Source organism: Adelges cooleyi, unplaced genomic scaffold, assembly GCF_023614345.1.
Source record: "Adelges cooleyi isolate 19-005CV unplaced genomic scaffold, UGA_ACOO_1.1 ACOO_flye_CR_arks_rails_tigmint_CR_PRNA_23, whole genome shotgun sequence".
In the NCBI taxonomy this organism is placed as follows: Eukaryota; Metazoa; Arthropoda; class Insecta; order Hemiptera; family Adelgidae; genus Adelges; species Adelges cooleyi.
This window is the reverse complement of record NW_026095893.1, coordinates 11269391-11284581: the sequence shown is the minus strand read 5'-3', so window position 1 is coordinate 11284581 and position 15191 is coordinate 11269391.

The window sequence follows — 15191 nt, the reverse complement described above, 5'->3', positions numbered from 1 at the left end:
GTTACACATACTTACGATACACAGATTTATTTCTTACTACCGGTATTATGATTCGTAAGATGTCCATGCATAGTCTGTTTTATAATTTTGACAACAGCTATTATTATGGTAATGGTATAGGCACTTGTAAGGCACAAAAAAAGTATGTTGAACGAACAATATCCGTAACGTTTACAGTACTATAATTCATTATTATAATGCTTAGGCTCAAGGTGATTGAAAAACAAGTAAAAATATTAAGTACTACGTAACCAATGTAGGTACACATATTTTGTCTGGTCAACCGTATCACCGAATAACATAAATCACGTTTGACTTCTGTTTCAGTCGCCATATGAAAAGAACAATGGGACGACCTGTGTTGTTGTTGTTTCCTAGAAATGGTCGCCGATACACCGAATAGTCGTCAAAAATGTTAAAGAAATCGGCGATGATTTAAATAAAAGAGAGTCGGTCGCAAGGCAGAGGCCGTGAAAAATAAAAATACTATGCATTCGATCGTTTAACGGGTTATTTGTCGTGGCCGACTGCAAAACGGATATTTCTATACTATAATATTATGTATATATATTTCCCTAGGCTTCCCCATCAAAATATTGATTTGGGTAGGTCTCGTTTTGTTGTAAAGGCGAAACGTTATTGACGCGTCCAACCGGTTACCGTCCAAGCTAAACAACATAATAAAATGAAATAACACTAACGCACAATGGATGATGACAAATGCATTTCATTCGGTGAAAATATATGGGTGTTCGGTTTTTGTTTAACATAATATAAACAATAAAAATAGTCCTATAGTTTAAACTTAAAAATTAATAAAAAAAATACATAAAAACCCTTAAGAAACTAGAGCATTTATTTATTTAGCTTTATATTTCAATTTTTTGGTTCTGTAAATGAGTGATATTATTTATCAACTAACTGACTTCTCCTATTTTGATTATTAAAAAATATAGGTTATTTTCCTACTAAGGCTACATTGTATACTTAGGTTTGTTGAAAAAAAATATAATAATAGGAAAATAATAACTCATATCATAGTTCATAGTTCATATCATATTCTGTTAAAATATAATTATCGCTAATAATTTTGGAATAATTATGCTACTACTAAATGCCTGAAAAGTTTAATTTGTTTCAAATCAATACTAGGTAGTCTATAAACAATGAAATATTATGAACTTGTTTCATTTAGTATTAAACTTTAATATGTTTGCTTATTTATATCTACAAATGCTGGTATTTTGCAATTAATGCGTACTATTTTGTCATTTATGAATCACTTGACATAAAAAAATATATCATATACTATTATAATACTATAATTAGTCTGCTAAACTATTAAGTGAAATACTTGTCTCAATTGAAAAACCTTAGACAACTATGCGGGTTAAGATTAAAAACTAGAATCCATACACATGCAACAGCTCTGACAAGGTTGTCCGTTGTAGACAAAAGAATTAATTTTGCCGTATTTACTGAATGTAGATTTTACATCCTCTGATACCAAGAGAAGCATTGGAATTATAGATAAAGAAGTCCAACTATGCCGGTCACGAGTACTGGACTCGTTATCATCTAGTAATGATCTTTACAGGCATTGTGTACATTGGCCCTAATGTCGTTTATAAGTGCAATACATATTATATATATATGTGTCTGCGTGAGAGAGAAGGAGAGTGGATATGTGCGTGATTTTTTGTATTATATATTTTTTCTTTGAGTTTGTTTTAAAAAATATAAATTTAACCAAGTTGAATTTATTATTACCGTTTAATATAACTAAATGTGTATAAAAAGAAAATAAATATCTGGAAAAATATACAATATTTGATTATAAGAAGATTTGTAATTTTCTTAAAACAATAATCTCGATCCTTATTAATCGATATGTTAATGTCACAATAGTTACAAGATATATTTAAAGTTTTATATTCATCTGTCGACAGTCGTATGAGGCTTATAAACTAAAAAAAAAAACTAGAAGTGTTAATATAATAAACTTCTTACGTTAACACCTTGAAACAACACTTTTTACAGTAATACCCATGTTGTTAAATATTTTGACAAGTCTTGAAAATATTAAAATAAAGAAAAATTAAAGTATTAACCACTTAAATTAAATATTTTATCATTTATCTGACAAATTTTACCATATTTTGATGATTAGACATAGACCGAGTATTTTTTCTTTCTTTAAACATCAAGAAGTAAAAAATAAACTAATAAATTATCTAGTTTATAGAATTATTTTTTTCAACTGCCAAACCAGGTTTATCGGTTAAATTAAAGAAACCCTAAGGTTATAGGCGGTCAACCAGAAATCGAGCACAAACAACAGTTTTCTTTTCGACTTTCTGTTTTAGTCATGTGGTTGCCCTAATCGGTAATTTGCATAACAGATTAGAAGAATTAGAACACCGAAATAGTCAACTTAGTTCATCTTCTTAATACCCTAAATGCTCTTGATTAATAATCAGATAAACAATTTAATTAAAAAAATAATTACCTATTTCATCTCGTTTGCTTTGTATCTTGTTGGAAATTTTAATTCTAAGCGCATAATAATTAGTTTGAATTAATATAAAATAAGAAAATGAATAATTACTAATACGAATTATCAAATGAAGGTGCTCTAAATCAAAATTGCTCAATTGTAAAATGTTGATATTTTTAAGAACTATTTACATAGAGAAATAAAAATAATTTACTCCTGATTGACTATTATAAACAATAGTATACACATATACACTGTATTTATAGATAGTGTACTAAAAAATATGGATAACCATTTACATTTGCAGTTCATTACAAACTTATTTTCATGTTAACGAGAGGGTTATTAATCAACTTTATATTACAGATTATTAACGTTTATGTAAGTATAATGTATAATCTTATTAAACATTCTATAAAAATTAAAAATTTTGATTTAGTCAATCCACTTTCAAAATATTTATAACGATTTAAACTTATTTGGTTCTGGGTAATCTCTAATCCACGTTGTACAAAAAAGGTAAGTACGAAGAAGACGTTATACCACCTACATATAAAGGGGTTCTGTATAGGCAATTTTTAGAACAATTTTATTTTAAAACTAAATCATAATAATTTATATGTCATACCGTTTTAGAGCTAAACACTGTTAATTTTAATCCGTTAATATATTGTAATTTTATTTATTTTAATTATAAAATAAAAGAAAAATTGAAAGTATAAACTTATAAATTATACATATAATTAAAAAAAAATGTCATGTATAATATAAGAATATTGATTCCCTAAGAACATAGCTAAGTGTTGAAAAAAAATATGATACAGTTAAAACTTAATGAGAACTTACACATTAAAAAACAATGTGTAATCCCTTTCTGATATTTAATCTTGGAAAACGTTTTAACAATTTTTGAAATTCTTAATATATCAATTAAAATAAAAATGTTAAGTTTTTAGAAGTTTATTTGCAAAGCATTTTCTCTATTATACGTTTATAACCGTAGAACCTAATTTTAACATTAACTATAATTAGCGGGCAAATTCAATTAATAATAATTATAATTTAAAATCAGTACAGTCTAAACCAAATACAATTTAAATTCACAGCCTACACTGAGTACAGTAAGAAAACCAGTATACTACTTTACCTGTATCTGCTGTGGACTCCTACTATCCACAGACTCAGAATGAAGCGTTTGATTGTAGTGTGACCACTTTCAGATTTAATAATTGATTTGGTCCAATTTCCAGTACTTGGTTTAGACTGTCCTTGGTTTTAACTGTATTGTTCTTTTTTGTTTTAATCACATTAAAATTGATATAGCTATTTTCTTGAGAAGGGTTTCCTAAATTTGATTCTGAATTTCAGTCGATAAAAAACAAATTTTTAATAAAAATACGTATAGAGTTATTAGCATTATAGTGTAGACGAAGTCGGTCAAAGAGGTGTGGACCGACAATAAATCTAACAATTAAAAAAAATATATATATATTTCTTCAGGAACTATTACAACGTAAAATACTCGTATTTATTTTTAACAGGAAACTTTTAAAAGATTTTGACATCCTACATACTCGATAATGACTGATCGATACCTAGTTTAAGTAATTAGCGTTTAAAGGTAAAGGCGTGGAGGGCAATGCTACTTTCTTCCGTCTACGATTGTAATATTTGATGAAGATTCATAACTAAACCACTAAAATATAAAACAGTTTACCTTGTTTTCGCAAGTCATAACCAAAGTAAAGAATTAAAAATTAAATACACATTACACCACGGTATGTGCTTAGATAGGTTAATAGGAAAATAACATGATCAAAACCGGTGAATACCCGAATAACCGTTTGACGAGGCTACTTTTATGTGTCTCACATGTTACAAACAAAAACCTTACCGTGAAAAAAGGGCCAAGTCTCAGACCCCCTCCCAAAAAAGTCAGTCTAACAAAGTAGTGTGATAGGTATCTACATTGTGGCTATACTACTTACTCTAAAGTGGCAGAAATTTTGAAAAAATTGCAATTTTCAGATTTTTTCTTTCATTTACACTGTAAGACCTATCTTTGTGCCAAACTACGAGAAGTGTCTTTTAATTTTGATAATGAGTAGAGTCAGTCAGTCAGTAACAAAAATGCAAACTTCGAAATTTTCCCCTTTTAAAAAAGCTTAATATTAAGGGCTCAATTTTTTTTCGAGTGTTCTAAGCTACTTAAGCTTAATCTATGTTTTAAATTTCAAAAGACCATTTTAAGAAGAAGCAGAGATATGAGGGTGAGAAAACCCGGGTGAATTAGTTTATGTAAGAAACGCCGGCATTGCTGGAACTTGAACTGACGTTCAGATCAGTGTAAACACAGTAAAACTCGGCATGGCAAGAAAGACTTACAAAATCCATCGACGTTGATCGTATTAAAATCTCAGATATACGTATAATATTTATATGTAGTTAAAATAGGAAGAGGCGATCAACGTTAACACACGTTTTTCTCACACCGCATTACAACTATAAGTCGTTCAGAAAGCCAGTACTACCAACAAATAATTAGGCTCGATTTCACCAACGATTTTAATCGCGTTTAAACACTAAGCTGCCAATCTTGGGCGGCTTAACGGGCAGTTATTGGCTAAAATTCGTTAGTGAAATCTGACCTTAGTATTTTCGTTTCGCAAATCTGGTGTACGCTATAATGGCCGAAAAAAATTAGGTACACATAATTGTAAAACTAATAACTACATAATGAATCTAAACAAAAGTCTGGATTTTAGTGCAGGGCTTTAAAATAGGCCAAACTATATGTTTTTAGGGGTGGTGGTTGATTGCAAATTTAATATTAGTTTTCAATATTCCTAAGCCAAAAAAAACTGCAGGAGCACTCTAAATAGATATTCATAAAAATAATCACAATATCCATAATTTTTTGGCAAGTTATAGCAAGTTAATGTTAAAACTAACAAAAACTGCAAAAAAAAACACAGTTTAAAATCTGTATGCACGTTTATTAGTCTTCCAGCTTTTCTTTAACATGTTATAGTTATAATATATGATCTCTCCTTACAGACTAAATTTGTCAATTTTTTTTTGTTTTCCACGATTTCAAGAGTGAAAGAGGGAACTAATTTTAAATTTTACCCTTCAAAGTACATAAATACCAAATACTTACATATTGTAATCGATAGAGATGCCCCTCGTGTAAATTGGTTCAAAGGAAAAAAGTTATTGTGACTACAGTCACAAACAAATTATCTCACATCATTGTAAATCTAATCTACAGCAGCTATATCCCCGCAGCTATGCAATGAAGTTAATATTATACTTTAAATTAAGTTAATATATTTTTTTTTTATGATTGCTTAAGTTGTTTTAGTAAACCGTTATAATGTATCTAGTTGTTACTATTATGCTGTAAGTATTATTATTTAGTACGTACAGCTTTTATTTTAAACGTATGAGTATAATACAATAAACTGCATCACTTTAGAATTAATTATTAACTTTTTTACTAGTAGCCAACATTACCAATGTTATCTGTGAGGAAGGTCAAGTGTTAGAAAAATCAATATGTACCTAATAGATTCAAAATATTATGTTGGGAATTATGGGGATAAAAACGTGTGTTGATTGAAAATACGAAATTGCCAAACTAGTTAATTTGTTATAACGTGGTGTGTCCGATAGATTTTTCCAATTACTGACAACACGATGTACTCCCATTTTATTACACAATAAATACATAGGAGCTAGAAACATAACGGTTCAAATGAGCCGAATAATCCATCTTTTTTTCTGTGTATAATAATAATGGTAATAATAATGATAATTACAGATAACCGTTTCTTGTTGAATTTTAATAATGTCCAAATTATTTGAGGCTTATTATTATTATTTTTTTTTTTGAATTTTCAGTGAATCACTGTGTTGTATTCAAACACCAAGGTCTCGCTGATTTAACCTATATGTAACCTTAGGGCAATACTGATCTAAAGACTGGTTAAACTGACGTATAATTAGTATAGAATTCGCATTAACTTTTATTGGATTGGGCACCGCCATAGTGTATGGTATAGAATACGATTCTTGTGTATAAAGTATGTGTAAAAGCGACTATACTCGATAAAGACGGAGCGAATATAGAAGAGAGGACGTGGTACAGCCGGTTCTATGACGGTAATAGCACAATCATAAAAACATTGAATGCAGCGTCTCCGACTTCCCCAAGCTATTTAGCCCATGATAATTTGTTGTTTTTTTTTTTTTTTTAGTATTATTCAATATAACAATGCACGAAAATTTCTGCGTTTTCCCCCCATTCTCTGACAACTGGTCGACATCTCAAACAGTGCAATTTTAAGATAGACCAGACGCACTAACAAACCGGTTCAATAAATCTGTCCTAAATAGATGGCCATGCAAATCGGCAAATGAGGCTATAGCGGATAACATATAACTCTATACAAATATTATACACATACGTATGTGTGCTATTTATGTTTTTCATTTTGAAAATATCTATTGGTGGTAGTTATTTATTGTTCTCGATATAGCGGTGTTAATAATATATAAAAATAACAATATAACTGTATGTTCATAATATTTGAGGCATAAATAAGTTATAAGTTTTACAATGATGCGTTTTCTTTAATTGTGTTCGTATAGTAGAGTCACGTCTCGTTTTTGTAATAGTATAGAATATGGTCGGGTCCATTCCTGTAGTTCCTCTACTTAAATCGTCTCAAGCCGGCTGCAAGCCGTAAATATTTACGATAATACTATTCCAAATTGAACTCAACAAATGTATCCTTATCAAACCGTTAGTCGAAACGGAAAATGTTTAGTTGGGGTTTGGTGGAAAATTAAAGTTGTAATATATTTTAGGAAATTATATTAAAATATTCGTATAGTTGATAATAAATTTGCTACCTAAAATACTATGTAAGCATATTTTTTTTTAACATGTGTCGCTTATGGCGGGAGTAGCTATTATTGTTATTAATTAATATTAACTTTTTGAATGAGATATTATATTAAAATACGTATTACTTTGAAACGTATTATTGACGCGTGAGTTAATAGCAAAATAGGTTTTATCGTATTTAGAAAAAATATATAAAAATTAACTGTCGAAGGTAATAAATAGTTTATTACTTAACATAATAGTATAATATGTAATATATCAACAACGTCTCCGGAGTCGAGGACCAGTAACCAACGACTAATATATAGCTTTTATTTCATTCTGTTGTCTCGACGTAGGTATATTATTGTGCTTACTCGCAAAAACCAAAATTATTATTTGCACTCGGGTTTGCTGTCCGTTCGCCCACGCCATTTGAGGCACGTGGGAATAATAACTAATAATCGATGCACGTGTAAAAAGAAAGAGGCCCAATATAGTTGATACACGTGTAAGGATCCAATAAACGTATTTATTTTATACACTGCACGTGTATAGTGTACAGCACGTGTATTTCTTGCCGCGGTTATTTTTTTTTTTTTAATTTCTCGCGGAAATGGTTTTATGAGTACGAGTGGGTTTCGGATGGTCTCCAATTTTCACGGCCGTATTTGCTGACGGAAGAAAAAATATATTCATACGATCCCGACGCCGAATGATGAGACTATTGCCCCCTTGTAAAACTTATTACAAAAGAAAACACACACATTCACACACGCGTATGTATAATATTGTTTAATATACGCTCGCGCATTTTTTAGTAATCTCACATTTTTTTTTATGTGGTAGTAGACATTTTTAAGTATCGCAAAAAAAAAAATATTCATTTGTTTTAAACAAAAATGAATAATGCGAATTTTTATTTTCGAGGTGAAATAGTTGGTGTGTATTCGTCGCAGTCGTTAAAGAATATTAAAAACGCAACTGCTCAATCCGTTGATAAATTATGCACACCACACCTACAATATTTAATTAATTAATAACGTTAACAAAATATTCGGGAGATTAGTTATACTTACTAGTCGGCGACACTAAAGTTTTGAAATCATATTTCGTCGAATTAACTTAAATAACGACCATTTGATGGGAATTATTGATATTTATAAAAATGTAATCAGGCACGGTTGTTACATACAACTTCTGTTACTAGTAATTATACTAGCCGACAGTTAGTTCGTTGTTGTAACCAATAGCAGTAATTGTTTTCACTAGCCATCAACAGAGTGGTTTTTACTATGATTTGAAATTACGAGTAGGTACTACTCTTGGATCTCATTGTTATCTTAAAATAAAAAAGTTTTAACATTCGAAGTAATAATTTTTGGCTTATCTAATTAAAACATTTGTTTTGGAATTATTTATACCAAATAATTTGACCAATGAAAATAATCAAGCGTTATTATTTTCAGTATTGTTTAGTTAACGTTCAATAGTACGGTGCTCATTTACCTAGATATAGGTGGATCAGAGCTGTTCTTATGTTTTAAACATATTTGTTTAATCAAAATATTTTAAGCATCATAGGTTTTGTTTAAAGCTCTTAAAACTTAGGTTTATTTGGATACATGTTTTAAACACATTAAATATATATATATATATATATATATATATATATATATATTTAAGTGTTTTGTATTATTGTTAAATAATTATATCATATATTAATTTAATATAACCAAATGGCTTAATAAATAATCAACTATGAGCTGGGAGTTATAGTTATTAATAAATAATAACAGATAACACTATAACAGGTATAAAAAGAGTCGAATACGGAAAAATAATCGGATAAGTCGAAACAGCTGTACTTTTTACCTAAATACCTCTTAACTTGACACTAACATTTAACATAAGTTATACAACTTGTACAGTAAATCGAATATACATTATACGATACTAAATAGTCCATACACATAAAACGTGAATAGTGAAATAATAACTGATGACCGTGTTAACCTTATATTATAATATAATGGATTACTTTAGACAATAATTAGTATACATAATTAATTCAATAATAGTATTTAACCCTTAACTCCACGCTTTATTTGGTTTTCAACAGTTACACGTGGGTATATTTAGTACACCAATTTAGTTTACACAAAAACAAAATGTGGTATCGTATACATTTAGCTTTATTAATTGATTATTCACTTTTAAAATAACTTGTTTTTTATATTTAATTGTAACAATTATTCGTATAATAAAAAAAAAATAAGTTAAATAAAAGTTAGCTCTGATGTGGATTAATAATATAAGTTTATTTTTTTTTTTTTTTTTTTTTTTTTTTTTTTCAATCCGAAGATTGGTTTTTAACAAATGTTTTACAATAAATGGCTTCTCCATTTTTCTCTATCATTTGCCATATTCTTAAGTTCCCTGTAGGAAGTGACTCCTCCATCCTGCATTATTTGGCTAATGTATCTCGTCCTAGGTCTTCCTCTTGATCTTGTACCCTCTATCATTCCTTCAATTATTAAACTATGCAATTCATCTCCATGTCTCAACGTGTGTCCTATCATCTGCCATCTCCTTCTCTTTATAATGTCTATAAATGTTCGTTTTTCATCTATTGTCCTCAGGATGTCTTCATTTGATCTTCTATCAGTCCAGCTTATTCTCTGCATCTTTCTCCAACACCACATCTCCAGAGCTTCTAACATATCTTTTTCTTTCTTATTAATTGTCCAGGTCTCACTTCCGTATAATGCCACACTCCAGACGTATGTTTTTATGAGCCGTTTCTTCGTTACTATGTTCATATTTTTTGATGTTAGTATTTTTTTCTTTTTAAGGAATGTATTCTTTGCTTGACCTATCCTGCTTCTAATTTCCTTGGTTGATTTCCCGTCGTCTGTTATAATGCTGCCTAAGTATTTGAAATAGTCTACTTGGATAATTTCTTTGTTAAGTTTATTTAATTTGGTTCAATAGTAAAGCCAATAATGGTAAATGGTTATACACACAAGTTAGCTCCAATAGAATTGAACAACTACTTATTTTTGTTTAAGTGTTGTATAATTATATATTAATTAGTTGAACACAATCTGCGTATTTTCTTTGCTGTTGTTACCAACAAATATTGACAGGACTGAAAAACTTAATTACTAAATGCTAGTAAGACCTGGTTTAAACAAATACATAATTTTCGTAACTAATAAGATTAGGAATAATTAGGTACCCTACACGTGCCACGATCATTACAAGGTGCTATTAAAAAACTAAATCAGCAGACTCTTGAAACCTTTTATTTTTCTCTGTCGCGTCGCTCCCACAGTAATATTAATACTTTATAGTAATATATTTTACAATAAATGTAAATAATAACAAATTGTTTATACATTTATATTTTTACCAATATTATATAGTTAAAAGTTATTACTTATTACTATATGTGAATTATTTTCAAAAAAAATATTCTATTTATAAATATAATAATAATAAATTATTATCTACATCAAACATCAACAAAAAAAATTTAGAAAATATTCATAAGTTCAAACTGTTGCGTGAAGGGTCATAATATTCATATACTATAAAGGTAGGTACAATGTATACTACCAAATTATTATGAATTGGAATAAAATCGAAAACGTACAACGCACGCAGGTAGTCGACGTGTAAGTACAATAGGTGTGTGAATAGTAATAATTATATTTTATGTGCAAAGACCACAGAAAACCGTGTAGACAAAAATAGTAAAAATTAAAACGAACCCGTGTACTTTATTCATAACGGTTTCAGCGTTTAAAATACATTGAAAATAATAGAACTATAGTGCTAGAGGTTATGACTCGACGAGTTTTTTAATACGTCGTAGACAGTGAAATTATTGAGTAATCTGTCTGGTAGGTATACCTCCTGCACGTTAGACATGCAAACATCCTTACGTGTGTACGAAACTTGCAGAACACAATTTATTTTCTAGTCGCTTGTGTTTCACTAGTATAATACAAGTAAATCGATTCGTCTAGCCACATTTCAGACAGCAGACGTAGTACTCATTACATTCCACTTAAATGGTTCAAATATATTATACAAACGAAATAGTACCCCCGTCAATTTTTCGTTTTAGCTCTTTACAGATTCCTCGAAATATAAACCTATAAATATGCATTATAACTATAAAACAAATAATGAATATCATAAACGTAATTGGTTTTACGCTATCCAATGCAGATTTGCAAGAAAGTGTTTTTTTTAAGAGGATTCTAAACACGTAATTTATCCACAAAAAATGTATTTTTGGAGGACAAGTATGTGAAGGTGATATTTATAGTAACCGTATACAACTTTTACAACGGATAGAGAAGAAAATTATCTACGCCGTAGAATTTTTAGTTTTTTGATAACTTAAACACAGTCAAAATTATTCATTCGCAAAGATAAATTATTTTTTTCATTTTTTCATTTGCTTATAAAAAAAAAGTGTAGACACCAAAAAAAAAAAAAATGCTACGGCTTAGATAAAGTTCTTCTCTATACATTATGAAAATTTAGTTTATCAGTTTAAATCACTTAATCTACTGTTAATATTGGTCTCGCATACTTGTCCCACGCAAAGCAGTTTTGATGAAGAAAAATTGTAATTTATCCTATAGATAATATAAATGACTGTGATAGTTTGACAAAAAAAAAATGGCATTCAATAAAGAATCCTCATTACTATATTAATAAGTATACACTATAGTTGACGTTCTAAATGAAGATTCGTGAAAAATTGCCTATACTTTACTCCTTAGAAATATATAGTGTAGTGTCCTCTCAAAGTAATTTTATTATTTCACCTCCAGTGGTCACCCTAAACATACCCAAATCCCAATCAGTGTCTTAAATTAATTAAAAATGTATTTATAATGTTGCGTACATACTTGACCTAATAATGACTCATTTTTTTGTAATAGGTACATAATGTTTATATGATTGACCGAAACCTTAAATCTTATTTAAAATGCTTCAACTTCTAAAGATATTTAAAATCTTAAATAAATAATACAATAAAATACTACTCTTATTTTATGAAATTTTAAAACTGATTTTGAATTGAATGCTGTATAGTTTCATAGAGGATTGGCTATAGAACGTCTACAAACAATGTTTAGGTACTCGACCGATTCATATTTTAAACTGTATACTGTATAGTAATGTATATTATTAATAAGAATTTTTCAGATTTAAGATATAAAATGAATATACCTCGAAATACACACTAACCCGGACGTACACAACAAAATACATTATTTAACGTAAATGCAGAGAAGTAGGATTTTTTTTTTGTGGAAAAGAGAGAGATACTGTAATTATCTTCTACTATAATTATTTTCTACTTGTGGTAGTAATCCGAAAGAATTATAAATCTTGAATAATATGTTGTAAAATAATAAATCTATACTCTGTTCAGAATAAGAACAGAGTATATTCTAAAAATTTAAGGTTTACTATAAGTTACAAAAACAAATTTTTAATAAATTTTCAATTTTAACTGTAAATAATTTATTATTTAAATAATAAAATCGAAAACATTTTTATTAAAAAAAAAAATTTGTTTGATATTCACTAAATAAAAATGTATTTTAAATAGCTCATTATTATCGTATTATATTTTCTATTTGCAAAAAATATCCATTATAATATTATTATGCTATATTTATAATATAATATAATATTATTGTTAGGACCTTGCAGTGTTACATAAACTTTACATATACTTGATTTCAAGCAAAAATATTATACATCAAAACATGAATGTCATAGAAATTGAACAAGTTTCTAGAAATAAATCAGACTTGGCAATGTGTAAAAAGAGAGGTCAATGATAATGGTCTGCATAAGCTATGAGACAGCTGATGATAGAAGAATAATTCTTATAACGGAAAGACGATGACGGTGTGAAATAAAGAAAGAATAAAGCATTTGAAAAATCCAAATTATTAACGAGGATAATGTATATAATAGTAAGAATAATTAGACTATTCTTTTGAGTTTCACTTTAAATGTTCATATCATTTATGCGATGCTCTAACACAGTAGTCAGTTTTCGCCGTTTAAAAAAACGGATTATATTTTTTGCAAAAGATTTTATATAATAAAAAGAAATCGATATTAATAGTTACCATCAGCTAATAGGACATAATTAATATTCCGTTAATATTTTAAAAGACCATTTACGAACTGAACAAACGAACCTGTTTGGTAAAATTTTAAAGACCGGATTTTAAATGGGCGGCTGCGTGTCTAACGAAAAAAAAAATACACACACGAAATATGAAACAAACTCTGACTCCACGGTCAGTGTCGAATTAAGACTCAGGCCGCAGTTGTATTCTACCCGATGACGGGAAAAGGTGTCCAGGTGCATAATATACATTATGTTTACACAGAACAAAAATACATAGTTGGTCCAACTAAAATTATTGTTAATATGTGTAGGGACGCAATAAATGTCTATTTGGAATAAATAGAAACTAGAAATAGTTAGCCGAATAGTATAGCCGAGCTAAATGTTTAGTTAAGCCAACAATATACTTAGTAACTCCAACGATTAGACATTTATTATGTCCCTATATTAACCACAATTTTAGTTGGACCAACTATGTATTTTTTTCCGTGTACAAATAAATTATAGTTGTGCAACTCGACTATAAAATTAAATGGAATTTGCTGGACATTGTCGACGAGGGTGCGTGATGTCTACCGAGGCAGTGGAAGATGAGAAAATATGAAACACGCGGCCGGTGATGATCCGAGTAAGGGGAAAACATAAAAAATCGTGCGAAATAGCTTCCGGCTAGACTATTAAGATTCTTCTAACATATAATAATAATAATAATATCAATAATAAGCGCGTTTCCCGTAAGTAACAATGTGTTCGACATTCAACGTATTGTATTACACATACACTACACACACATATATACATCGACTTATACATATATTATACTTGCAGACAAACGACGACGTTGCGTTAACCTAATCATCATAATTTTTTTGCACATGCGTTTTGTTCCCTTCCCTCACCCCTCCCCCCTCTTCACTTCGCCTTGTCCCGTGATCTATCTCCGTCCTTCCATCGCCTTCAATATTATCATCGTGTGCACAGGCACCGTTACAGACCACAATATAATAATTGTTTCGAAGACGATTATTAGGTAAAGTTTCAGCAAGCTGTTAATTAGAGATTTATCGTTCGCGGGAGGGGGGGAGGGGGTTGCACCGCGTATATTGTTGCGGATGTGGGCGGCAGGGGAATAACGTATTGGAAAGAGAAGGAGTTAAAATTCCCATGCAACTCAGGCGCCACACACGTTACTCATTGCGGATTCTGCACCAATATCGTGCGTAGTGCGGAAAAAAACATACATACATATTATATTATACATATATGTGTGTGTTTGTATATCTGTGTACGTTTAATATGTGAAGAGAGAGACGGAGACGGAGTGAGAAAGAAATTGGCGAGTACTTATATACGTGACAACAAAAAGTCAGTAAAGCATTATCATATGTACGATATTATACCCAGTATTCTACATGCTTTAAATTCAATTAAAAAATACTAATTCAATCACGATAGGGGTCAAGGAATAATATTTACCCTTCGTACCTACCTATTTTTTTTTTTTATTACGGTACAATGCAGTGACAATAATAATAATTGTATAATGAAATATAAAATAATAAAAAAAGAGCAAACTAAATGAGAAGTAGGGAAAAAAGCTAAAAGAAAAATAAAGAGTAACATGG